Source organism: Panthera leo, chromosome A3, assembly GCF_018350215.1.
Source record: "Panthera leo isolate Ple1 chromosome A3, P.leo_Ple1_pat1.1, whole genome shotgun sequence".
Taxonomy (NCBI): domain Eukaryota; kingdom Metazoa; phylum Chordata; class Mammalia; order Carnivora; family Felidae; genus Panthera; species Panthera leo.
In genome coordinates, this window is record NC_056681.1 from 101,309,169 (window position 1) to 101,336,905 (window position 27,737).

A 27,737-nucleotide genomic window follows, 5' to 3' on the forward strand; every position below is an offset into this window, starting at 1 on the left:
TCTTAACCATAGAGAACAAACTGAGGGTTGACGGAGGGAGGTGGGTGGGAGATGGGCTAGATGGGTGATGGATACTGAGGAGGGCACTTGTGATGAGCACTGGGGGTTGTATGTAAGTGATGAATCACTGAATCCTGCTCCTGAAACCAATATTGCACTGTGTGTGAACCAAAATTTAAACTAAAAAAGGAAAAAAATAAATTGGCACATTTCTACTGGAAAATGTTATGACTATACCTAGCAATATCTTCATAGCTCTCGTCCTGGAATCCCACTTATGTTCCTAGAGAATAATTTAGCAGAAGCAAAAATAAATGAGTAAGTAAACACATAAAAGAGCCATGTTTTTGAAAAAAAAAATTCAAAGGGGTAACAAAAAAAGGAGAAACAACACAAGAACCCATTAGCTGATGAATGGATAAATAGAAGTGGTATAGCAATGCAAGGGACCTTGTCTGCCAGTAAAAAGGAATGAAATACTGTTACTTGCTACAACATGGATGACGTTGCAGGCATGATGCTCAGAGACTACATGTTGTAGGACTCCATTTATACGGGGGGACTGGGGAGTGACTGCTAATGGATATAGAATTTCTTTGGGGGCAACGAAAATGCTTTCCACTGGATTCTCAGGGCTAATCACTGTTCCAATTTGATGGTTTTATCATCATACTCATTTGATATACTCATTTGACCATTATAACTTGGTGGCTTTGCATGCTAACGTCTCTTCAAGAACCATCAGACTAAAAGGAAATGTCCTTTAGAATGGGTACGCTTTATTATTAACTAACACATCGGTTAGTTAATCCTTTGCTAGAGTTTAGCCGCCTGGGGGCATGTGAGACTCTCTCAGACCCAAGCTTGCCAGTCAGGGATGCTTGTACCTACCCACCTGTCCTTCAAAGACCAATGATGAGTGGTGGGAACGAGTCTTCTCAGGTGGCTGAGACATGAGGTGATGGGGAAAGCACTCAGCTCTTCCTGCAGTGGAGACAACAAAGAGGAGAATATTTCTTTTATTTATCTGCACCTGCAAAGACATTTAAAGAATCATTTGATTCATATATCTACCCATCATTCTGCTTGCCACCTCCTGGATGCAGGTACTGTGCCAGATGCAGGAATAGAGAGACTAGAATAAGCTATCGCCTGCTCCCGGGAGCTCTTGATCTCTTGAGCAAAGTATGGGGATGCTTGAGACATAGTTCCTGGTATTTTTGTTCCTCATATTTTTGCCAAACTTGGCCTATTCCTGTAAGAATAGATCGCCCTTCCTCACCTCTACCCCTTTGGTGTCATTATTTGAAAATTAAGTCAGCTTCTTGTTTCATAGTAAAATATGTGGCATGGAAGGATTACCTGGCTGTGACGCTGTGCCCCTCCGACTGTCTGGGGTGACCCATCCCTGTAGGCTGGCTAAGTCTGCATCAGTCAAAAAATATCCATCAAGCTGCTTCTATGGAATAAGACTGACAAGGTCCCTTCACTCCGGCTGGGGGAGGAGGGAGGTGAAGTGAGGGCTACTTTGGATAGAACGAGCAAGGGCAGACCTCTCTCAAGGATGAGCACGAGACAGCCAGGCTATGAGCTGGAGAACAAGTATTTTCCACCACGCCGCACTGGAGGCAGGCATTATCAGTCCAGCCTCACAAGGGAGGAGTCCCGCCCCCAGAAGATGAGGAGCTCATCTCGGGTCCTGCAGCCTTCAGCTGGCAAAATAGACATTCACCTTCTCTTTCTCCCCTTCCACGCTAGCCATTCTCTCTCCACCACCCCCGTGTCAGCTGGAAGTGAAACAGCAGAGGACCATGAAGTCAGATTGGGGAGGGAGAGAGAGCCAAGTTGAATGTTAAAAAACAAGAGGGAAGTAGGCGTGGCCCAGTGGAACAGGATGGGGTCATAAGCAGGGTTCCTCTTGCTTCTCTGCTGTTCTCTGGTCATTTTCCTTAAACACTGCACGTCTCCAAAGAATGGAGTCTTATTCTTGCCCCAAGAGAAAGCTTGAGCAAAACACTGGACTGAGTTTTGAACATCAGAGAAGTGTGTGGGAATCTCCCCTGCCCAAGCTTGCCGGCCAAGAATGCTTGTATCTCCTTACCCGTCCTTCAAAGGCCAACGACAGGTGGTGGAAACTGGTCTGTTCAGGTGGCCGAGGAGAGGGCAGGGGGGCGGGGGGACACCCACCTCTCTCTGCACAGGAGGTAACAGATAGGATGGGTTCCCATGTCGTGCCTGCAAACATTAACGCACATTCATAAAAAACTGGGCTTTCACAAAGCATGAGGCCCTCAGTCTGTCATCAGCCAGGCTGGGAAACTGGGGTCCCACCTGAGCCATCCTTCTTCTTCAGGACACTTCACCAACCAGGCCTCTGAGAACCATAAATAAAGATCACTGCGAATGGCTTTTCTGTCTGACCCTTTAACCTGAAATAAAAATAAAGCTTGGAGAATGTAATCCTGACTCAAGTCTCCTTCGTGGGCTCCTCCTTCCCTTACCTGTTGACAGGTGCCTGCCAGACCTCACAGTTACCTTTGATTTAGCCGTAATGGCATCTCCACACTTAGCTGAGGTCTGCCCTGTAATCCTTCCCAAAGCTTAAGTCAATTTATATGGTAACCTGAGAGCCATTTCTTGCTTCCAGATGATGTCACCGTCTGTTAACACCTACTGGAATGATCACCATACTCATGCTCAGGGCAACGGGACAGATTACTCTCGAAGCCAGAGCTGGGCTAAAACAAATGTTCAACAAGTTTTCAAAATAGAAAAAGAAGCTTTATTCCCATAGGCCTTTTTGTAAACTCCTCTGATACCACAGTCCTTATTTGCAGAGAGCCAAGAATGGTTTTTCTGAATCAAAAATCTGCACCTGAGAAGTTGACGTGTGTTTACGGGGAAAAAGGTGGCAAATCTGAGACTGGAGCAGAAGAGCATAGACGTAAGGATCAAAACCTCCAGATGAATTTTAAACCATGGATTTTGCTCCGTTTGAACCCTGAAATGAGTTTGCATCAATAAAAGTTAGCCCCAGCATTTGTTTGCTTGAGCACAGTTCTGGGTACAAAGGGGTCTTAAGTTTCTTTGTTCCCGACTCCCTTGGGGTCACGGAGTGAACAAGGTAACAGTGTCTTTGCGTTAACCAGCATCTGCGAACCACAGCAAAATTAGGACCGTTTTGTTACGGGACAGATGGACTCTGTGGATTAAGCGGTGGACAGAGAGCTGTGTTTGTGTGTCTTCACATTGTGCTTTGTTTTAAATGTATGCAAATGATTAAAATAAAGCGTCTTTGGCTTTAAATTTTATGAATAGGGGTGTCTGGGTGACTCAGTTGGTTAAGTATCCAACTCCCTTGGCTCAGGCGATGACCTCCTCGTTTGTGAGTTCAAGCCCTGAGTTGGGCTCCACGTGACGGTTTACTAGACTCCATTTTACACAAAATTTTTGTATAAGCATCAGCTATATTTTACTGACTTACTGTACCTCTTCTTACCAACCTCCAATTGAACTCAGATCCATTCTTCTAAAATCCCAGTTCCCAGGGGTGCTCGGGTGGCTCAATCGGCTAAGCATCTGACTCGATTTTGGCTCCGGTCATGATCTCATGGTTTGTGAGTTCGAACACCACATCGGGCTCTGTGCTGACAGTGCAGAGTCTGCTTGGGATCCTCTCTCTCTCTTCCTCCCTCTCTGCCCCTTCCCCGCTTGTTCCGCCTCAAATAAATAAACTTAAAAAAAAAAAAAGTAAATTTTATGAATATGTCGGATGCCTGGGTGGCTCACTGGTTCAGCGTCTCACTCAATTTTGGCTCAGGTCATGATCCCAGGGATGTAGGATCAAGCCCTGCATTGGGTTCCACACCGAGGTTGGAGACTGCTGGAGATTCTCTCTCCCCCTCCCCTTCTGCCCCTCTCCCGTGCTTGCATGCTCTCTCTCTAAAACAAATAAAAGTTAAAAACCTTAAATGTTGTGAATATATCAATGTTCTCTTTCCCTACTGTATGATTTTCCTATTGCTGCTGTAGTAAGTTACTACAAACCTAGTGACTTAAAGTAATATAAATGTATAGTGGCAGGGATCAGAAATCTGAAGTTTTCAGAGGAGGATCTGTTTCCTTGCCTTCCCCAGCTTCTAGCGGTCACCTGCTTTCCTAGGCTCGTAGTCCCTTCCCTCTGTGTTCAAACCACGTCACTCCGACCTCTGCTTCTGTCCTCGCTGCTTTTTCTGACTGTGACACTCCAGCCTCCCTCTTAAAAGCACCTTTGTGATTCCATTGCACCCGCCCCGATAATCCAGGATAATCTCCCATCACGAGATCCTTAATTTAATCACACTCGCAAAGCCCCTTTTGCCATATAAAGTAGCATAGTCCCAAATCCCAGGGATTAGAACACCAGGCATCTTGAAAAGGCATTCTCCAGCCTACCATACCCACTTTCACAAGTGTTTCCAAACGTGGGAGCTGGAAGTCCTTGCTGAGATGCAGATGAAGAGCCATTCGCACACCCAGAGTGTGCCCCTCACCGCAGCTCACTCCTCGAGAGAGCTTTTGTGTCTATCCCTGGGCCCAAAGCCTTCTCCGCAAGGGGTCATGGCTTCTCTGCCTCTTGCTGCGAGGTGGCTGAAATGGCATTGAACTTGGTGTGACTTTAAACAAGAACAAGACTGTTTAACATCTCTGAGGGCAGTTTCATTGGGTGTAAAAGGGAAAAGGGAAATAACACACACTTCTCATGGCCCTCGAGGGGTGAATGAGGTCAGTGCTGGAAGCACTTCATAAACTGTAAAGACTTTGTAGGCATATCCTCCAGTAGGACTCATTTTAAGGTATAAATTATGTAGCCAACAGATCGTTAGAGGAAGAAGAGACTTGAGATCCAGTGTCCCAAACCCTTGTGACAGATGTGACATCTGGGGCTCGTATGGCTTCACATGCCTGTCACGAAGCTCGTTACTGGGTAGGCCACGATTGGTTCCATGTTCTTTCCATTGTCAGCCCAATGGAACGGCAACGTGTTCCACTCAGTACACGGTGGGCCATTCACTGGGCTTTTCTACTCAGGTTTGTCCAGAGTCTCCCATCCACTGTCACCACAAATTCTCGAGTCTATACCTCTCTTCTCTATGTCTCACACCTGATGTTTGTTCAGTCCTCTCTTTTCCAGCATCTACTTCGACTGTTGCTGTTTTTTTTTGTTTGTGTGTTTATTTACTTACAGTTGAAAGAGGCAGAGAGACCAGGAGCAGGGGAGGGAGGGAGGGAGACAGAAAGAGAGAGAGTCCCAAACAGGCTCTGTACTCAACACAGAGCCCAATGTGGGGCTCCATCCCATGAACCGTGGGATCATGACCTGAACAGAAATCAAGAGTCAAATCCTCAACTGACTGAGCCACCCGGGTGCCCTTTACTGTTTTAAACACTTACTGATTTCTTGTTTTTCACCATCTTCTAGTTTCTTCAATATAAGCTGAGATAATTGACTCAGACAGGTTATTTGATGGAATACGGGATGCTCAATTAAATTTTAATGTCAAATAAATTTTTAGTGTAAGCATATCTCAAATATTTTGTGGGACATGTCTATAGTAAATAACATTTCATTCTTTATCTGAAATTCAAATTCAGCTGGGTATCCTCTTTTTTAGTAACAAACTATAGACATGATCCCTGAAAGTATAGTCTTTATTCTGTTATTTTTTTTGAGACCTGCCTCCATTTCTAATAGAATTATTTTTAAAAAATTTTTAAATGTTTATTTTTGAGAGAGAGACAGAGCTTGAGCAGGGGAGGGGCAGAGAGAGAGAGGGAGACACGGAATCTGAAGACACAGAATCTCCCAAGCTCTGAGCTTAGGGTACAGAGCCTGATGCAGGACTCGAACCCACAAACCATGATATTATAGCCTGAGCTGACGTCAGATCCTTAACCAACTGAGCCACCCATGCGCCCCTCTACTAGAATTATTTAATGTTACAAATTTCTCTCTAAACTTTATCTGCATTACACACATTTTGATGTTACCTTTCCATTTTCATTCAGTTATAAGATCCTTTTTAATTTCCCTTTTTATTTCTTTTTGGGTTATTTAAAAGTATGTTACTTAGTTTTCAAATACTTGGAGACTTTCCAGAGATACTTGATTTTATTTCTAATTTAATTCTATTGTGGTCAGAGAACATGCTTTTTATGATTTTAATCCTTTTAAATTTACTGAAACTTGTTTATGGCCCAGAACGTAGTCCACCATGGTAAATGTTCCACGAACACTTGAATTTGAAAAGAATGTATATTTTGCCATTGATGGATAGAGAGTTCTAAAATGCCAATTCAGTCAAGCGATGGATCATTGACCAAGTCTTCTTACTGATTTTTCACTCTACTTGTTCTAAAATATTGATAGAGGCACATTGAAATCTCCAACTTCAGCTGTAGATTCATCTATTTCTCCTTATAGTTCTCTTGGTTTTTGTTTTTGTTTTGAATATCCTCTGATATTCGATGCGTAAACATTTAGGATTGTCCTGCCTTCTTGATGAATTGACCATTTCATCATTATAAAATGAGTCTCTTCCCTGGATTCTGAAATCTTCATTGTCTGATGCTAATACAACCATACCAACTTTTTCTTTTTTAGTGTTAGCATGGTATATGTTTTTCCATACTTTTATTTTATTGTATATTTATATTTAAAATGTGTTTCTTGGGCGCCTGGGTGGCGCAGTCGGTTAAGCGTCCGACTTCAGCCAGGTCACGATCTCACGGTCTGTGAGTTCGAGCCCGCGTCAGGCTCCGGGCTGATGGCTCGGAGCCTGGAGCCTGCTTCCGATTCTGTGTCTCCCTCTCTCTCTGCCCCTCCCCCGTTCATGCTCTGTCTCTCTCTGTCCCAAAAATAAATAAAAAACGTTGAAAAAAATTAAAAAAATAAAAAAAAATAAAAAAAATAAAATGTGTTTCTTATAGGCAACATCTAGTTGCTTTTTATTCAATCTGATAGTTTCTGGCTTTTAATTGTGATGTTTAGGGGGTTTTCTTGTATTTACATGTCAGACATTTAAAGTAGCTCTTTTGCAGGGCGCCTGGGTGGCTCAGTCACCTAAGCATCGGACTTCAGCTCAGGTCGTGATCTCATGGTTCTTGAGTCCGAGCCTCGCATCGGGCTCTGTGCTGACAGCTTAGAGCCTGGAGCCTGCTTACGATTCTGTGTCTCCCTCTCACTCTGCTCCTCCCCCACTTGCACTCTGTCTGTCTCTGTCTCTCTCAAAAATAAATAAACATTAATAAATAAATAAATAAAGTAGCTCTTTTGCTTGAAAGAAGGAATACCAGTATACACAGATTGAGCAGAAGCACTGACCTTATGTGCTATAAAAAAAATAAAATGTTTTCAAGAGCTACATTTAATTCTTGATGGATTTATTCACTTGCATTTGTGCTTAAATGTAAACCAATACAAAAATCATCAGGTTTTTAAATTTAGGTTCCTGGGTCCCACTCCCAAAGAGTGTGATCTGGGTCTGGGTCTGGTCCTGGAGCTTGTACCGTAGGACACAAACCGCCCCGCTCTGCCATCACCATGGTAACACCGCCAGCGCAGGAAGTTCTCAGATCACAGCTGGAGGAATACTGTGTGCAAAGCAGCCAGGTCCACTGGATGTACCATCATCTGTTTTTCTTTTTCTTTTCTTTTCTTTTTTTTTTTTTTTTTAGGTTATCAAAAGTAGTAAACAAATATTTTGGGGTTTGCCTTCCCATTCCCAGCTGAGAGACAGCATGAGCCGATTACCATTTAAGTCAAGCCAATTTCCAGTGACATAAGTTGAGTCCTTTAGGGAGGGAAATTTCTTCTTCAGGGCTAGATCTCCATCCTTTAGTAGAACCTGTGTTACCAAGAAATGAAAGAGAAGAAAGCAGCTACTCAAATGAAATCTGAGTTTAATGAAGACGAAAGGTTTTGGTGACTTATTTAATTGCAACAATAAGAGCATATATATCGTGGAAAAGTGTCCTGCATTTGCCAGTCATCTATTTTGAAACTTTCTGTTGTTGTTGTCGTCATGATTGTTGTTGTTGGTGGTGGTGGTGGTGGTGTTAGAGAAAAACCACACTCTGGAGTGTTCCTTCTCACCTCTCCCCTATCATGGCTCTTGCCCATTTTTCGGGACCAGCCCAAGCAAGTCCTTTTCTACAATTCTGCCTCTCAGACTCACTATAAAGCTAGAGTTGATTATGCAGATTTGTCACTTGGTCAATTGATTTTCAGCCGCCTTCTGGGCCCATGACATCACAACAAACCAACTTTGGAAGCCAGATGTCAAATGAGGAGAAGAAATTATAACCTGGGCCCATAAAGGAAAAAAAAGTATTGGTTCCCTGGGTGCTGGGATGGGTGAGAAATCCCACCTGCCAGATCCGGTGCTGAGAAGGAGTAACAGGTATGAGGAGAGAGTACCACCGAATGCAGAGCACTAAAGATTAAAAGAAATGTTTTTCCTTGTGCTAATACACATGTATGTAAATAAATTCAGTAAGTGTTTATTTAATATTCTAGCAGCAAAAAAAAAAAAAAAAAATCATTTGGCATCTCCCATACCAGGAAATCTCTACTATAGTCTCAGACTCTTCAGCACAGGAGTCAGGCACATGAGCAGACCATGCAGCAAAAATCTGGGGAAACCAGAAGAGGCTTCTGAGGAAGGTGGCATAGGAGCTGGGCGGCCACCAAAGGAAGAATGGGCATTTCTGACGGGGATTTTTGTGGGGGCGGATGGAAGTGGCAGATGAGGTTGCAAAGGTTGGATTGGGGCTCAACCAAGAAGGGCCTTAGATGTCAGAAGTTTAAAATTCATAAGAAGCCAGGATCTTTCAGGTTGACCTCAGCTCATGCAGGGCCCACAGGGAACCATGCAGAGACACAGACACAATATCTTGCATCGTGTAGCAATTAGATTTGCATTTGATTTTTGTTGTCATTGTTTTAATACGTGTTGAGGTTTCTAGACCGTTTGACCAACGATGGGCAGTGATCCGTGCACAAACTGAGTGGTGCAAGAAGACAGATCACTGAGAGAGGGGCTCTGTTTATCCACAAATACCTTGACAACTTGCAGTGATGGAAAAGGAGACACAGACAAAATGTCATGTGGAATAGGGCAACAGTCAGATTGGCAATGCTTCCCTTACCTGTCTCAACTTTGTTCTTTCCCTGGCGTTATTTCTGCAGCCTGGGATCGCTCGTATTTCATGCGAATGACACCAATGCAGAGATCTTCTCAAAGTACTACTTTCAGCACGTGTTTATGTGCCATCAAATATAATCTAGGCAGTTTCAACTCTATGCAGGAACGAACACAGGAAGAGAAGTAGGGATATTGGAATTTCCAAACTGGATCCCTAAAATATGTGCCTCTCTGTGGCATCTCCCCAGCTGCCATCTAAAACCATGCCCGGCCCCTTTTTCATCCTCCTCTAACTTCTTATGTCTCACAAATAATACAGCTGCTCAATAATCAATAGTAAAGGACTTCTTGTGGTGGTTTGGATGTATACCTGATATTAAGATACTTCTCATAAAAATATAAAATAACAAAGACTATGGAAGAGAATATAGGCAGAATGGAGGCTTGCCTGTTTTAAATATTGGTTCAGATGATCAGTGAATTGTTTCTTCCATTATTATTGTTTTCTTTTTTCTTAAGTAAGCTCTACACCCAATGTGAGGTTTGAATTCACGACCCCAAGATCAAGAGTCATGCATTCTACTAACTCAGTCAGCCGGGTGCCCCTGAACTGTTTCTTTTAAGATAAAGTTTATAGGGGTGCCTGGGTGACTCAGTCGGTTGAGCGTCCAACTCTTGATTTCAGCTCAGGTCATGATCATGGTGTTGTGGGAGCAAGCCCTGCGTTGGACTCCATGCTGAGTGTGGAGCCTGCTTGAGATTCTCCCTCCCCCTCTCCCCCTCTCCCCCTCTTGTGCTCTCTCGCGCGCTCTAAAATATAAATAAATAAATAAATAAATAAAGTTTATAAAATGAAATATTACAGGGGCACCTGGGTGGTTCAGTTGGTTAAGTGTCCAACTTCAGCTCAGGTCATGATCTTGCGGTTCGTGACTTCCAGCCCTTTGTCAGGCTCTGTGCTGACAGCTCGGAGCCTGGAGCCTGCTTCGGATTCTATGTCTCCCTCCCTCTCTGTCCCTCCCCCGATCTTGCTCTGTCTCTTTCTCTCAAAAATAAGTAAACATTAAAAACAGAAAATTTTAAATGAAATGTTATAAACTAACACATACACAGTATAGAAAACTTAGGAAATACTCAAATGTTGAAAGAAAAGAAATAATACATAGTTCCACCAATCTAATACATCTGTCGTTCACATTTTGCTGATTTCCTTTCGGGCTTTTTCTTTACGCACAGTTCTGATCTATTTCTTAAATAAGATAATAAGCTTCTGTCAAAGTGTCAGGGGAGCACATGGAATCTCTGAGAATTACTTTTTAAGTGGGAGAAAGTTTGAAACACTCTTAAGCCTGATGTCCCCCAACTTCTGGATCTGTCAGTAGAAACCCTTTGCTATCCGGAAGCTTTAAGGTGAAAATGAATTTGGTCCTGCATTTCCTTAGCCAGCACTGAGCCCCTCTTCTGTGGTCTGCACGGTGCTAGGCACAAGGTCACTTAAAAACCACCGAGTCCTCCAGGTGGCTGGGTGAGCAAAACAGGACGATGCGCTGAGTCAGAACTTGTAAAAGCCCTGAAATTCCGAAGTGTCCATTAGTGACAGACGCTAGCTGACAGAGGATTTGCGTGAGGACAAGGACAGTGACCAAGTCTGGAAGATAAATGGAAGCCATGGGAGAAAATGACTTTTTTTTTAATGTTTATTTTTTTTTTTTTAATTTTTTTTTTTAACGTTTATTTATTTTTGAGACAGAAGGAGACAGAGCATGAACGGGGGAGGGTCAGAGAGAGGGAGACACAGAATCTGAAACAGGCTCCAGGGGCGCCTGGGTGGCTCAGTCGGTTAAGCGTCCGACTTCGGCTCAGGTCATGATCTCGCGGTCCGTGAGTTCGAGCCCCGCGTTGGGCTCTGTGCTGACAGCTCAGAGCCTGGAGCCTGTTTCAGATTCTGTGTCACCCTCTCTCTCGGACCCTCCCCCGTTCATGCTCTGTCTCTCTCTGTCTCAAAAATAAATAAACGTTAAAAAAATAATAATAAAAAAAAAAAAAAATGAAACAGGCTCCAGGCTCTGAGCTGTCAGCACAGAGCCCGACGCGGGGCTCGAACTCACGGACCGTGAGATCATGACCCGAGCCGAAGTCGGCCGCTTAACCGACTGAGCCACCCAGGCACCCCAATGTTTATTTTTGAGAGAGCATGAGCGAGGGAGGGGCAGAGAGAGGGAGACACAAGAGCCAAAGTGGGCTCTGTGCTGACACCACAGAGCCTGATGTGGGGCTGGAACTCACAAACTGCAAGATCACAATCTGAGCCGAAGTCAGATGCTCGACTGACTGAGCCACCCAGGTGCCCCGAATTTCTTTCTAATTAAAAAACAAAAAAACAAAAAACCAGTATGTGGTTAATGTGCAAAGACGTAACAGGATTACATGCTGTAAGGACATGATCAAATTGCCCCTTCAGGTAAGCTTCCTTTAGCTTCTGGATAAAGTAAGTGGCAGAAGGATGCCTTGGGAGAGCAAATTGCCTTCAGAGAGGAACCCTGCTGTTCTCCTGAAGAGGGAACAGTGTGGAGACAGCCCTATGATAAGTCATCAACTGTACTTCTCCCTACAGCCAACCTGGACACGAGTAGTACCTCTGGCATCTAGTAATAGCCGCTGAATTTCCAGAGAAGTCTGGGAACCCTTGCGAGCCCACAGCCCAGAAAAGGTTGAAACCAGGATTCAAGCAGTCCTTTCTATTCTTGGAGAAAAAAAAAAGAAGAAGAAAGAAATGCCTCCCCTCTTTGAGCAGCGGACTTGCACTGTTGGCAGGGCAGGAGAACGTATCAATCACACTATCAGGTTCCCAAAAAACTCACATCTACAAATCAAAGAGCAATATCTCCATGTCTTAGCTTCATCTACAGTGAGTAGCTAATCAGTGTCACCTTCAAATCACAATGGCAAATATTCGAGTTCTAGAAAGCCCGTGACTCTGAAGGATACTGGCGATACCTCTGCTCATTTCCAGGATGTCTGATTTATAAAAACCTTGGGTTTAGCCAAATTAAGAAAGGTAGGGAAAAGATTCCTGGAATAGTGGCTCTGGTTTCACAGTGGCTTATCTCTGCTCTGGCTAATCACTTTGAAATTAACGGGCCTCAGGGCCTTGCATTTAGGGGCTAGCACAAAGATGCACGAAGAGAATTCCAAATTTTACTGCATTGCTAATGAATGGTATGAAGCCATAAGAGGGAAACAAAAGAAAAGATAAGAAGAGAGATTTAAGAGGAGAAAAATCACTGGAGATCTTCGTCATTACCCTTTCCACTCAGCCTCCCAAATCAGATAAAAGCCCTCTTTTGCATAACTGTTCTTATCTGTAGGATCTTCAATTTGTGATAATATTCAAGGAGTAAGGGACAAAGGAGTGGGCTGTAATTGAAGGGTTAAGATGCCATGACTTTCAATTAAAATTATTATGATGATTCTTTTCAATAGTACAGAGACCTAGCATTTAGTTTCTGGTGACAAAACTGAAACTCACATTTCAAAAAAATCAGAGAAGCCTCCCAAAAAAACCCAGAGCATGCCCCAGAGCACACAGATTTCACATTTCAGAAAGCATGGACTTCATTTTGAGCTTCTAAAAGTTTTTGGGGAAGAGCAGCTGACAATTCCGGGGCAGGTTCATTCAGGAACACAGAGGGTAGATTTTCAGGAGAGAGGAAGTGAGACGGGATGTCTGGGGAAAAGCAAACACTTCACACTTCAAGGTGGACTGAAATTTCTCCCTTGCCCTGCCCCTCTTCTCCCATGACCCTTAAGATCCTTGATGCACCTTAGCTGAAGTACAGATCAAAGGGAGAGGGGTGACTCTTGACACAAACTGAAACCACCCAGTTGTTTAATTATCTCTTGATGCAAAACGCCAGGCCTTGCTTTGCTTCTCCATCAGTGGAGGCAGGTGGTTTAGTACCGCGGCATTTCTTTTCCGGGAGAGGTTTATATTACCTAACAGAGCAAGAGTGGGCCGATAATAGAAAATCTTGGACTCAGTTATACGTTTTGGAATGATTGAATTCATGACTCATTTTGGAGCCCACAAAATACTTCTTAAGCATATGAAATGTAGGCATTACATTTTCAATTTAGAATCTGATGCTGGAGGACGTGGTCGACATTTTTCCAAAGAAGACATGTAGATGGCCAACAGACACATGAAAAAAATGCTCAACGCCACTCATCGTCAGGGAAACGCAGATTAAAACCACACTGAGATACCACCTCACACCTGTTAAAGTGGCTAAAATCAAAAACACGATAAGATAAGTAACAAGTGTTGGCGAGGATGTGGAGAAAAAGGAACCCTTGTGCACTGTTGGTGGAAATGCGAACGGGTGCAGCCAGTGTGGAAAACGGTATGGAGGTCCCTCCAAAAATTAAAAAGAGAACTGCCATGTGACCCAGTCGTTCCACTACTGAGTATTTACCCAAAGAAAATGAGAACACTACTTCTGAAAGCTGTACGCACCCCTATGTTTATTGGAGCGTTATTTAGATAGCCAAGTAAGACCAAGTGTCCATCCACAGGTGAATGGATAAAAAAGACGTGGTACATATGTACGATGGAATAGTATGCGGTCATAAAAAGAATGACCTGTTGCCATTTGCCACAACATGGATGAATCTAAAGGGTATAATGCTAAGTGAAATACATCGGGCAGAGAAAGACAAGTACCATGATTTCACTCATATGTCGAATTTAAGAAACAAAACAAATGAACAAGCAAAGAAAAAAGAGAAGCAAAAAACCCGACTCTTAAATACAGAGAACAAACTAAGGGTTTCCAGAGGGGAGGTGGGTGGGGAATGGGTGAAATAAAGTGTTTGGAGAATACACTTAACCTTGGTGAGCACTGAGAAATGCATAGAATTGTTGAATCGTATTGTACATCTGAAACTAACATAATACTGTATGTTAATGATACTGGAATAAAAAATATTTACTGAGGCAAAAAAAAAAAAAAAAGTAGAATCTGATGCTAACTGCATGTTTAGGCTTAAAAAAAAAAAAGGCCTACAATTAAATTGTCAAATTCCTGGGGCATCTGAGTGGCTCAGTTGGCTAAGCATCTGACACTTGGTTTCAGCTCAGGTCATGGTCTTGCTGTTTCATGAGTTTGAGCCTCGAGTTGGGTGCAAAGCCTCCCTGGGATTCTCCCTCCCTCTCTTGCTGCCTCTCCCCTACTCGCTCTCTTTCTTTCTCTCTCTCTCTAAATAAATAAATAAACTTAAAAATTTTTCTTTAAATAGTCAAATTCCTTACTTACTCTAACATCAAACTAAAATATTCTCTGCTAAGTTCTGCTTGAGTATCCCCTTCCCTTTGTCAGCTTCAAGTTTTAGGAGCATGAAGAGTTTCAGTGAAGGCATTTCTGCTCAAGGATACAGTGAACATTTCTTATTGCAAGAGGGGGGGATACTTTATAAGCATGAGTCCAAGTCCAAATGGAGGCCATAGCCAGGGAGGCAAAGAAAGAGCAGACTTTTAAGCCAAACCATCATGGACTACTTTCTGGCTCTGTGATGTTGGGCTTCAGTGTCCTCCTCTGTAAAATTGACGTTCTGATATATTACGGGATCGTTGTGAGGATTAGTGATGATGTACATGGAGGAGGAAGCACACGGTCACTCTCTAAGTGATCCTGGGTAAAGATTATAATAACATCCTATTCTTAGAGCTATATCATATCATACCGTATTATGGCTCACCAATTAGCTCATTGTACTTTTTCAAAAAATTTTTTAAGTTTATTTATTTATTTTGAAAGAGTGAGCAGGGGAGAGGCAGAGAGAGGGAGAGAGAGAATCCTAAGCAGGCTCTGTGCTATCAGCACAGAGCCTGATGTGGGGCTGGAACTCATGAACCGTGAGATCATGACCTGAGCTGAAGTTGGAGACTTAATAGACTGAGCCACCCAGGTGCCCCATTACTTTTTTTTTTTTAATGTGTTTATGTTTTTGAGAGAGAGAGAGGGAGGGAAGGGCAGGGGATCCAAAGTGGGGCTCAAACTCACGAGCCATGAGATCATGGCCTGAGCTGAAGTTGGACCCTTAATCTACTGAGCCACTCAGGTGCCTCTATGGCTCCCCAGTTAGTACCCTAATTTTAAAATGCAGTCCGGTAAATTTGTGGATCATAAGAGTTGTGCTTTCACAACGCAGAGTACTAACCACTACACGATCACGGCTAGAGTTGTGCTTTCACATCCAATGTTGACCCATCAATTAGATATTATGCTGGAAGTGAAGTATGCATGAAGTACTTTTAAATCCAGAGTCCCCTGCAAATAGTAACCAGAAGAAATGACTGTGTTGTCAACTATTTGTATTTCTCTTAGAAGAACAAGTGAACTACTTTTGTAGCAAGGGTGTAACCTATCCCAACAGCCCCCTCCAATGGATCTGGTTTTTACGGGGAAACCATAGCAATATTGAACATATACTTCAGGAAATCTACAAATCAGTTCAAAGGCAAGTCCAGATTGAAAATTAAAGGCCCACACACTAGCCGCAGCATCATTTTAGCCAAATGAGATAGCTACAACTTAGTTTAGTTTATGTTTTGTGAGATTGAAGGGTTTGTTACAGTAACTTTTGTTTGAAATGTAGAATATTAGAAAGGGAAAACTACTCTGATGGTAAAAAATGGTGATGGTAAAAAAAAAAAAAAATGGCGATGGTGCCAGTTCATGAAATAATATACTACGTTATGTGTGTGTATAGAGGGGGGAACGGAGAGAGTTATAAAATGCAAATCGGAGGAAAAACATTTGCTTCACAAAGGATTCTCCATTTGTAAATTCAAAAAACAACAACTTCTCACTAGAGCCAATGGATGGGCCTCTGGGCTCTGGGAATTCCTTACAGGTGAATGTATGATTTTTTTACATGTAAATATCCATGTTTCTGGAGAAAGTGTCCACAGCTTTCATCTGATTTAAAATAATAATAATAATAATAATAATAATAATAATAATAAAGAAATGTGGAGGGTAGGCAGTAACAGTTGCTTTAAATATTGAAAATTTTATTTATTTTAAAAATTTTTTAAGTAATCTCTATACCCAACACGGGGCTCAAACTCACAACCCCGAGCTGGCTTTGGTGGCATAGCCGTGAGCATAGCTGCCTTCCAAACTCACAACCCCGAGGTCAAGGGTCACACGCTCCACCAACTGAAGCAGTCAGGTGCCTCTAAATATTAAAATTTTAAAAACATTTCAAGTGAGTTTTGTTACCTATTTATGGGAAGTGTTAAAACTGACTATAAACAGCCCTTGTATTGTGGTTCATCAATGAACACCTTAATTTTAAATGCAAGTCAAGGGAATTTGGGGACCATAAGAGTTGTGATTTCATATCAAATCTGACTCACCCATTGGACATAATGCTGTCAGTAAAAATGAGAAAAATAAGAAAAATAAGGTAATAATGGTTTCTATTGCAGCTGATGATCTGTAAGATGGCACATGTAGAACAAAGACACTTTTCTTGTGGGGCGCTCGGGTGGCTCAGTCAGTTGGGCGTCCAACTTCGGCTCAGGTCATGATCTCGCGGTTTGTGAGTTCGAGCCCCGCATCAGGGCCCCGTGCAGACAGCTCAGAACGTGGAGTCTGCTTCGGATTCTGTGTCTCCCTCTCTCTCTGCCCCTTCCCCGCGTGTGCTCTGTCTCTCTGTCTCTCAAAAATGAATAAATGTAAAAAAATTAAAAAAAAAGACACTTTTCTCAGGCAGTAAGTAGTACAGCACAGTGGTCGAGACCTAACCGGCTGAGGTTACATCCTGCCTCTGTTACCGTTGTGTGATCTTGGACAGTGACTTGACCTTGCGAGGATAATGGTTGCTGGTTGTCCTGTGAGAGTACCGTGAGGATTAAATGGACGAGCAGGCGGATTCTTAGAACAGTTTCTGGCTCGGAATAAATGCTCACAGGTGTCTGCTGTGATCCTGTAAAGCATCAGACAGGAAAAATGTCGCGCAGGCTATTTCCCAGAGAAGGAACAGGGCATTTTCCTATTGATATCTCCTGTGAGGATCAGCGTCCACTGGGCATTACCCATTGTTTTCGACTGGACACATAAAATTCACTAAGTGGTATGTCCCTACTGGAATGGGTACCACCATCGGCGGTGTTGCTGATGTGCCTCACCGCTGGGCTACGCTGGCTTCTGACCAACCAGCGGGGAGCGTTGCCCTGAACCAGCACAGAGCTGGTCATTGACACGGGCTAGCAGAACCCCCGTAACTGCATTCAATTCAATAGTGGTGTTGGAGGACGCAAAACGGAGTGAGGTCAACTGCGTTTGACACTGAGTGTGGCACTTCATTACCTTTGTGATTTAGGGCAAGTTCCTTAACTCTCTGAGCCTCAGTGTCTTCATCTGTAGGATGGGTTTGCTAACGGGAGCTCCCCCTTTAGTACTGTCATCAGTACCCACTGCACTCTCAGCCAGTTCTTTGAACATCGTTTTAAAAATGTTTATTTATTTTTTAGAGAGAGATCGAGCACAAGCGGAGGAAGGGCAGAGAGACAGGGAGACAGAGGATCTGAAGCCCAGAGCCCAATGTGGGGCTTGATGAACCGGAGATCACGAGCCCTGAGATCAACCCTGAGCCAAAGTCAGAGGCTAAACTAACTGAGCCACCCAGGCGCCCCTTATCCACGTCTTTGTTAGATCAAGAGGCCTATGTGCCTGCCACTGGCCATGAGCCTCCAAGTTCCTGCACACTCAAGGTGACAGGAAAGGAGGATGAGGAGCAAATCCCTTGGTCCAGAAAACTGTCCCTAAATCGCTCAGATCCCACAAAATGTACCAAACGGACATCAAACAGTGATGTCTTAGGTCCGCCTGGCATATTCGATACGCGGGCACGTAGAAATCTGTGCATGAGGTCTTTGTGTGTTAGAGGAACCTGCAGGAAAGTAAACAGCAGTGGTGGTGAGTGGGTCAGAGCACTGTGAGAAAAAGGATCACCAGCAGCATTTAGGGGAGGGCCTCACTTCGAGGTCGGGTTTGCCTAAGGCAGGGTTTGAAGGAAGTTTTAAAGGAGTTGCCTCCTAATTGCAATGCAAGATGACTCCCCACCCTGTTCTGCAGCCAGACAGGCTCTGCTCTGCCTTTTTGGCCAATCAGTGTCCTCTGAGTTAACAGTAGGGGGCCTGGCCTTTGTGACTCTTCCCAGCCCAACAATCCTATCTCTAAGGCTGTTAGTGGCAGTATCTGTGTAAATGCCCTCCCTAGATGGAGCCCTTCATTTGGCCACAGGGGTGGGCCTTGTCATTTTAATAAGATCATGGCCCTCCGAACTGGAGGTGGCTGTCCCAGGGCAGTCAGCGTAGAAACAGCATTCCATTTTAGCTGTTCACATCTCCTGGTCCTAAGAACTAGAAGGACATACACTTCTGCAGAAATAGATGTTCTGGGCACCCGCTGATGGATTGACTTATGTTCAAGTTACTTTTCCAGAAATAGGTAGGGAAATAAACTTGATATTTCAGACTTCACAAGTGGTCAGATGAAGCCAAGGACATCTTTGCAACAAGAAGACGGCTAAAATATTTTTCAAATATTTATAATATTTGCACATAAGTGTACATAATGGTGTTACAGCTGTCTCTCCTTCCGGCCTCAAGGAGGGATTGGCTTTAAAGAATGTGAAGAACTGACTATATTCAAAAGCTGTGGAAGGTGTCAGAGGGAACTTAAGAAGTCTGAATTCGGACGTTCACTTGGATGTCTCACGCCATGTCAAACTGACCATGGCCGATGCGTACTTGGGGGATAAACTAGAAAAAGTCAGGGAGGCAGTATGCTAAATCAGGTTATCAGTTACCTCTGTGGGGAAGGATATTTGTGATCAGGAAGAGCCTTGGAGGACTGGCTGATTCACCCGGTTCTGTTTCTTGATCTGAGTAGATGTTCACATGCATCCAATATGTTGGAATAATTCATTAAACTGTGTATGTATATCTTAAGCATTTTTCTTTAAATGACCTTTTATAATGGCCAAAAAAGAAAGATTTCACCCACACAAACTTTGGCCTCCTCCATTCTCTACCATTTTAGTAATTGGTCACGCCACCATTGAGGTTCCAAGACCTGAGCATCATTCTTGACTCTCTTTGCTTGCTTTTGCCTCTGTCCATCCCATTAGCAGCCCAGAAAGTTCTCTCCTCGCTCCAGGCCTCAGCATCTCCACTGCTCCCACACTGTCCAACCTCCGCCATATGGGTGGCGGATGTCTCCGCCATGGATAGCTGGGATCTTCTCGTCCACACGTCCTCCCCATACAAAGACAGTGAACCTATAAAAGAACCTTCCATTTGAAGTGATTATAGATTCATAGAAAGTTGTAAAAATAGTAGAGAGAGGTCTCATGTGCCTCTGTTTGTCCCCAGTGTTAACATCTTCTGTGACTCCATTGTATAATCAGTACCAGGAAGTTGATATGGATATAATCCACAGTGCTTATTTGGATTTCACTGGTTTTATTTGCACTTATCTGTGTGTGGAGTATGCACGTGTGGGTGGGTAGGTGTCAGTCTATGTAACTTTCTCACGAGTTTAGACTCATGTAACCACACCACAATCAAGATACAGAACTGACCCGTCACCAAGGACATCTTCCCCATGATACCCCCTTCAGTCCTGCCCAGGCTTCTCCCCTTCACCTTGTCCCTAAGCCGTGGCAACCACTAATCTCTTCTTCATCTCTAGAATTTTGTCATTTTGAGAATGTCATATAAATAGAACCATGCGGTATGTCACCTTTGAGATTGGCTTTTGTCACTCGGCATAATGCCCTTAAGATGCATTCATGTTGCTCTGTGTATCAGTAGTTTGTTCCTTTTCACTGCTGAGTAGTATTCTATGGCACAGGTGTAGAGTGTTTTTGTTTTGAGAGAGTGAGAGCGAGAGAGAGAATCCCAAGCAGGCTTCATGCTCAGGGCAGAGCCCAACACGGGCCTTGACGCCACTACCCTGGGAGCACGACCTGAGCCAAAATCAGGAGTCAGAGGCTCAACCGACTGAGCCACCCAGGAGCCCCTAAGGTAGAGTAATTTTCAAAAACAAAGCCTTCACTTCCTTGTTCATATGGGGCTTTCCCATTGCACTGAGGCCCAGCTATGCTCCCTGCCTGGCCTGCCTGCTGCCTTGTCTCTTGCTACCCTGCCCCTCCCCCTCACACATGCTGGCCTTCTGTCCCTCCTAAAACCCATCCAGCCTGTTTCTTTGTGCTCTTTCCCCGGGGTGACCTCCCCAACCTCCCTTGTCCTCCTGGTCCCTGCTAAGTGTCATCTTCTCACAGAGGCCATCCTGGCACTTATCCTATGTAAATGCTGCCACCCACCCATTTTCTTGCTTATTTCTCTTCCTCGGCACTAATTACAGCTGGTGACATTTTGTTTGTTTGTTTACTTGTTTAATATTTGTCACCCTCCCCCTACCAGAATGGCCAGCGTGTAATAAATACCAGGGAATGGATTGAATAAAGGAGGTAATTGGTCTCTGAAAAAGAACGCTGATGATTAGTAATACACTTGGCCTGAATCCAATGAGAGTCCTCACAGAAGATACAACAAGGCACGCAGAGAAGACGGCCACGTGGACACTAGGTAGGCAGAGATGACAGTTATGCTCCCACCGGACGAGGAACACCAGGGAACACGAGAAGGTGGAGAGGAAAGGAAGGATTCTCCCCCAGCGCCCTCCAGACCACACTCCCTTTGGACTTCTGGCCTCTAGAACTGTGAGTGGACATGTTGGTTGTTTTAAGCCAACAAGTTCATGGCATTTGTTCTGACGGCCTTAGGAAACTAATACAAGGGACCCACTGAAGGGAGTTTTAACCGCTCAGGCAACCACCACTATACACAGAAAGCCAGTTATGGCTGAAGAAATATACATTTGACAGAGAGCTCTGAGAGTGTGAGTGCCCAGCTTAGGGGAGGGACAGAGTGTGACAGTACACGTCATGCATTCACCCCGTTAACCAGCGAAGCAGGCAGCCTCATTCTACAAAGCTCATTGGAGGAAAGTAAAATTTGCTATGGAAATCAGGTGACTCATTACTGATAATGGACTCTGTGTTTGCAAGGCAGTAGCCTAAGGTGGTGGTGATCAGGGCTTGAAAGAAGCCAGGCACGGCTCAGCCCAAGGGAGGTGGAATGGGACACTCAGAAGAGGTCTAGCAGGACAGAGACCAGGCAGAGGCGGACCCAGACCAGCTCCCGGACTGCTCCCTGGCTGCCTGGTTAAGGTTATCGCTGGGTCTGTTGTGAGAAGAGAATGGATGTCTTTGCGTGGATCAACACATTATTTACTGAGCACCTACTTAGTGCCAGGCTCAGGCCCAGCATGGAATACTGGGGAGACCAATGCAGTTCTCACCAGCACAGGGCTGAAGGTTTCGGCTGCAAATAACAGAAAACTCAACATACGTTGACTTGAGCAACGAAAGAAACTTACGCATTCCAGGAACTAAAAAGTCCAGAGATCTGAGGCGTCCAGCCACCCCTCAGCCAGGACTCTATTTCTCCATGATTCTCCTGGGTCTTCTCTCTTCTGTGTATCACTTCCAGCCTCAGGTTGATTTCTCTTTCGTTCAGAAGAGCACAGTCTTGCACGATTGCAAGATGGCTACCAGCACTATTCTGCAGCCACCTGCTTTACATTCCGGGAGGGAGAGTGCGGCTGTCCTGTGGACACTGGACCATCTTAAACCCGAGTGCCCATCCCTGACTCAGTTGTAAGGCAAAGGAAATAAGATACCCTAATTGGCTTAGACCAGTGCTTCTCAAAGTGTGGTCTGTGGGCCAACAGCATGAGAATCTGCCAAAAATGCAAATTCTTGGGATCAGAACCTGAATTAAGAATGGTGGGGGTGTGGTCCGGCAGTGTGCACTCAACAAGCCCTCTAAGTTTTCCTGATGCGTGCTGAAGTTCAAGAACTATGCTTGGGAGTATCAGATCCCACCTGTGGAGCTGGTGCGGGTTGGGGGGGTTATTCTACCCAAAGTGCATAACTGTTATGCAATGCCAGAAGGATGGGATGGGTACTGGGGAGGCAACCATCGTGGCCACTACCTTTAGTGGTTATGACGACTGTCATGGTAGCCAGCTTTTACTGAATTTTTATTATACACCAGGCCACTGTGCTGAACACGTGTGCACAATCTCATCGAACCTTCACCACACCCTGTGAGGTAGGTACAGTTATTACCCGTGACAGTTGAGGAAACTGAGACCCAGTGTAGTTGACTAAAGTTATTTAGAGCTTCATAGCTAAGTATCAGGCTGGAGTTCGAAGCTCTGTGCTAATAAATAGCCAGCTGCCACGATGTGTGATAAACATCATGACAGAGGAAGTTCAGGTGTGTTAGGAGCACTGTGGAGGCACCTAACGTGCTCTAGTGGGAATCATGGAGGGCTTCCTGAAGGAAGTGATAAGCTGGGGAGGAGTTTGCTAGCTGGGTAAAGAGGAGGAGGAAGAGTGTGCGAAGCCTGGAACCCAGAGATGGCTTGTCCTGCCTGAGGGACTGGCTTCACAGTATGATGTTGGAGGTAGGAGGCAGGGAGGGGTGACAGAAAGTAGGGAAGAGGCTATACCCAGAAGGGCCTTGTGGACCAAGTTGAAGAGGTTCGGCCTTATCCTACAGGCAGTCCGGAACACAGGGAGTTCTAACCCTAGGGGATGAATGCTTCGGACTTGGCCTTTATAAAGATGCTCCTGTTTGCAGGGTAGAGAATTGAGTGAAGGCAGAAAAGCTCATTAGAAACCCGTTGCAGGCAGGGGTCCATCTCAATAAAAATGATGGTGGCTGGAAGAAGGGTACGGAGAAAAAACAGATACGTTTGAGGACTTGTGGCTGTTGATTTTCTGGCTTGGGCTGATGTGTGTCCTTCTTCACAAAGATGAGAGAGAAAGTTTTGGGGGAGTGAAGCTCAGTTTTTGATCTGATAGATTTAACAAGAATTGCAATGAATTGTATATGTAGTTTTACCATTATTATTATTATTATTATTATTATTATTATTACTATTCAGTATAATTAACATGCTTTGCTATATTAGTTTCAGGTGCACAATAATAATAATTCAACAATTTTATACATTTCTCAGTGCTCATCAAAGTAGGTATACACTTCATCCCCTTTATCTATTTCACCCATCTCCCCACCCACCTCCCCTCTGTTCTCTGTATTTAAGAGTCTGATTTTTTGTGTGTCTTTTTCCTTTCTTCATCTGTTTTGTTTCTTAAATTCCACATATGAGTGAAATCATGTGGTATTTGTCTTTCTCTGACTGACTTACTTCCCTTCGCGTTATACCCTCTAGATGCATCCATGATGGCAAGATTTCCTTCTTTTTATGACTGCATACTATTCCATTGTACATATGTACCACGTCTTCTTTATCCATTCATCAATGGAAGCACACTTGGTCTTACCCTGGCTGTCCCTGCTATCGTACATCATGCTGCAGTAAACATAGGGGTGCATATAGCTTTTAGAATTAGTGTTTTCATTTCCTTTGGGTTAATACCCGGTAGTGGAATTACATGGCAGTTCTCTTTTGGATTTTTGGAGGGACCTCCACACTCTTTTCCACACTGGCTGCACCAGTTTGCATTAGTGTTTTCATTTCCTTTGGGTTAATACCCGGTAGTGGAATTACATGGCAGTTCTCTTTTGGATTTTTGGAGGGACCTCCACACTCTTTTCCACACTGGCTGCACCAGTTTGCATTTCCACCAACAGAGCACGAGGGTTCCTTTTTCTCCACATCCTTGCCAGCATTTGTTTTTCACTGTGTTTTTGATTTTAGCCATTCTGACAGGTGCAAAGTAGTATCTCATTGTGGTTTTAATCTGCAGTCCCCTGATGGTTAGTGATGGGGAGCCTTTTTTCATGTGTCTGTTGGCCATCTGCACGTCTCCTTTGGAAAAATGTCTCTTCAGGTCCTTGCCCATTTTTAATCAGATTATGTATCTTTATACATTTGGATATTCATCCTTTATCGTATATATCATATCATCCTTGTTGAAAGAAATTGGAAATGACACAAATGGAAACACGTTCTATGCTATGGAGTGGAAAAACCAATATTGTTAAAATGTAACAAAGTAAGCTACAGGTTTACTGAAATCTCTACCAAAATATCAAGGGCATTTTTCACAGAACTAGAGGAAATAATCTTAACATTTGTATGGAACCATGGAAGGCCCTGAATAGCCAAAGCAATCTGGAAAAAGAACAAAGCTGGAAGTATCACAATCCCAGATTTCAAGATAAACTGCAAAGCTGTAGGGATCAAAACGGAATGGTACAGGCACAAAAATAAACACATAGATCGATGGAATAGAATGAATAACCCGGAAATAAACACAGCTCCTATGGTCCATTAATCCATGACAAAGGAGGCAAGAATATACAGTGGGGAAAAAGCCTCTTCAACAAATGATGTTGGGAAAAGTGGGCAGCTACATGCAAAAGAATGAAAACGGGCCACTTTCTTACACCACACACGAAAATAAACTCAAAATGGATTAAAGACCTAGATGTGAGGCATGAAAGTGTAAAATTCCTAGAAGAAAACAGGCAGGAATTTCTTTGACACCGGCCATAGAAACATTTTTCTAAATATGTCTCCTCTGGTAAGGGAAATGAGAGCAAAATATATAGTTCTTTAAAAAATGTAGAGCTGGGAGTTTTGGGGTCGGGGAGGGTGGCTATCGTTTGTTGAGCTTTTACTGGGCGCCAGGTACTTTATATACTTATTATTTCTAACCCAGTCAACTAATCCACTAGACAGGCATTCTTCTCTGCATTTTCTGTAAGAGGATGCAGAACTAAATAGCCTTCCCCAGGAATCACACTCACAAATAGTAGGGCAGCTGGGTTGAACCTAAATGTGTGTTCCCTGTAGGGAGTCCTGCTGCTTCCCCAACCGCAACCATCACGAGGGCCTGCTATGGATCAAGTGTGTCCGTGAATTACTTCTAATCATTTCTATGGTTATGCTTCTGTGATTAGTTATGACTACAAAACCCATCCCAGCAAGTGGAAAAGGTAGGGCGTGCCATTCCCAAATGCCAGGCATATATCAGGTGCCCAACAAATATTTGTAGAAAGGAAAGAATGAAGGCAGGGAGGGAGAGAGGAAGGGAGGCCATGGGGGAGGCTCCGGGCATTGTTACACTTAGGTGGTTAATTGCTTTTGACCAATGAAACAGTTACGTTCAAGGTTTTGGTAGAAAGAGCAGGGAAAAACAAAATTCTGTGTATACCACATGTTACAAATGAATACGAATAGAACATCTCTGAGAATTGAAGACAGGTTCTTTTTTTTCACCAAATTTTAACACTTTTTTTTTTTTTTTGACAAATTCTCGTATATGGCTGTGAGCTGTTTAATGTTTGCTGATTAAGTGAATCAGTAAATGGCATGTGTCTACACGATCTTCCTTGAAGTCTTATTTCATGTCCTAATGTTGTTATTCTTGGTGTTATGTCCGGGATTGCTGGAATATAACAGAGGAGCCACTTAAATCAGGTTTCATTTATTTGTCATTATTTGCTACACCAGGTAATGGGGTCGTGGTCGCTTGATTGCTTGCAAAAATTCTTCACGTAAAGATATAATCAGTCATAATGGGATTCCCAAAATATTGCCAAGGGGTCCCTAAACTTCAGGGCACAAAAGAATTCCCTGACAACAAGTTTACCAGGCTGATCCCCCGGCCTGACCCCAGGCCCCCATCAAATTCTGATCTGGGAGGGATGTAGTGAGGTCTTAAGACCGTGTTCTCAGCAATCACTTCGGGAGGTCCAAGGACCACACTTTAAGATCCACCAACTTATCTAGAAAGTGTTTGTGACCAAAAAAGTCTTTCCCAACCTCCCACTGCCAGATTGCGTTATATGAGGTGTGAAGGGGCTGACCTCAAACTGACTGACCAATCTGTCAGCGCGACTCCTAGGAGAGATGCTCCTCTCCGCACTTCATTCCAATGTGATGGCATGAAGGGAGATCCCCTCACAGATTACGCTGCCAGTGCCAGGTCAGGCCGGGAGGGACAGGGGTGTGACTTACTGGTCACCTTGCCCTTTCAACATCTAAATGGCCCGACCCACCACTGACCCCAGACTCGAGGCCCAAAAGGCATGTGAAAGAACTTAGCAAAGTTGACAAAGGTCCATGGAGAAAAAATAAGCACTTCTAATATGTTGCTGTCACTTCTAGGCAGAGCAAGATCTATAAAGGACAGTATTCTTCTTCTAACTCTTTTGGGTGTAGAATCTTCACCATTACCATCTTCATTTTCATGATCATCGTCATCGACAATCACAATAGTCAATAGTTACTGAGCCCCCATAGAACGCGTCTTAGATTTATTATGGGCCAGAGACCCTGGAGGTTATAAATGTCCATTCCATTCCCAGGCCCCTGGGCAAAAGAATTTTATTCAGCCATCTCTGAGGGTCACAAATCATTCTTCACGGAAATGGTTTCTCCTTCTCATGAACATGGACATCTTTCCATATCAGTTCATCTGAAGATCTATCTTATTTTCTTTAAAGGCATACTAGCATCTCATAGTGCGGATGGACCCATGTTTCTTTAATCACCTCCTGCTGATACAGATTTAGCTTGTTACAGGTATTTGTTATTTCAGGCAATGCCATAATGAACGTGTCCTGCCTATCTCTGCACACGTGAGTGATCACTGATGTAAGAGGCAACATCTAGAAGTGTAGTTGCCAAAGGTCAGAAGGTACAGCCATTTACATTTTTGGTAGGCACCTCCGATTGCCTTCAAAAAAATTATGGCAGCTTATACTCCTAACAATAGTGTATGAGGAAATACCTGTTTTCCTCACACCAGGACTGGGAATTATATTTAAGACTTTTTTTGATGTTCTGATAAACAGAAAATTGCATATGTTTGTTTGCATTCCTTTTAATTTGTAATGATGTGTTTATTGGTCATTTGTGGGTTTTTAAAATGTCTATTTTGAGAGAGAGAGAGAGAGAGAGAGAGCGCAAGCAGAGGAGAGGCAGAGAGAGAGGGAGAGAGACAATTCCAAGTAGGCTCAGAGCCCGACATGGGGTTTGATCCCATAAACCGTGAGATCATGACCTGAGTCAAAATCAAGAGTCAAATGCTCAACTGACTGAACACCCAGATGCCCCAGTCATTTGTGTATTTTAATTCGGAGACATGCCTAATCTTTTACTAAACATGTGAAAATTTTAAAAATTATTAAACAGGTTACTTTTTTGATATGTCATTTTAAAAATAGTAAGCTTCATTTATTGAGAAAATTTATGCTATGAGGACACTGAGCATCTCATTCCTCACCTATATCACATATTTTGAGATTTATTGTAATAGAATAGAGAGAGAAGCTAATAATATGAATTTCTTAAAAATGTTTTTAAGCATTACTAAAATAACAATAAAATAAAACAAATTAAGAATTGTAGTTTGAGATCTCTC

The 27,737-nt window shown here is 43.5% G+C and overlaps 1 long non-coding RNA gene across 2 annotated transcripts in view; it reads left to right on the forward strand.

Moving 5' to 3' along the window:
* The window catches only part of LOC122216305, a 56,608-nt gene that overhangs the window by 22,532 nt on the left and 6,339 nt on the right, over positions 1–27,737 (forward strand). The window contains exon 5 of one of the 2 annotated variants that reach the window (XR_006200821.1): positions 2,648–3,584. The exons of the other annotated variant lie outside the window; for it this stretch is intronic. This is a non-coding gene — a long non-coding RNA (uncharacterized LOC122216305). Of the gene's footprint in view, positions 1–2,647; positions 3,585–27,737 lie in introns of those variants that run through there. 2 annotated transcript variants of the gene reach the window in all.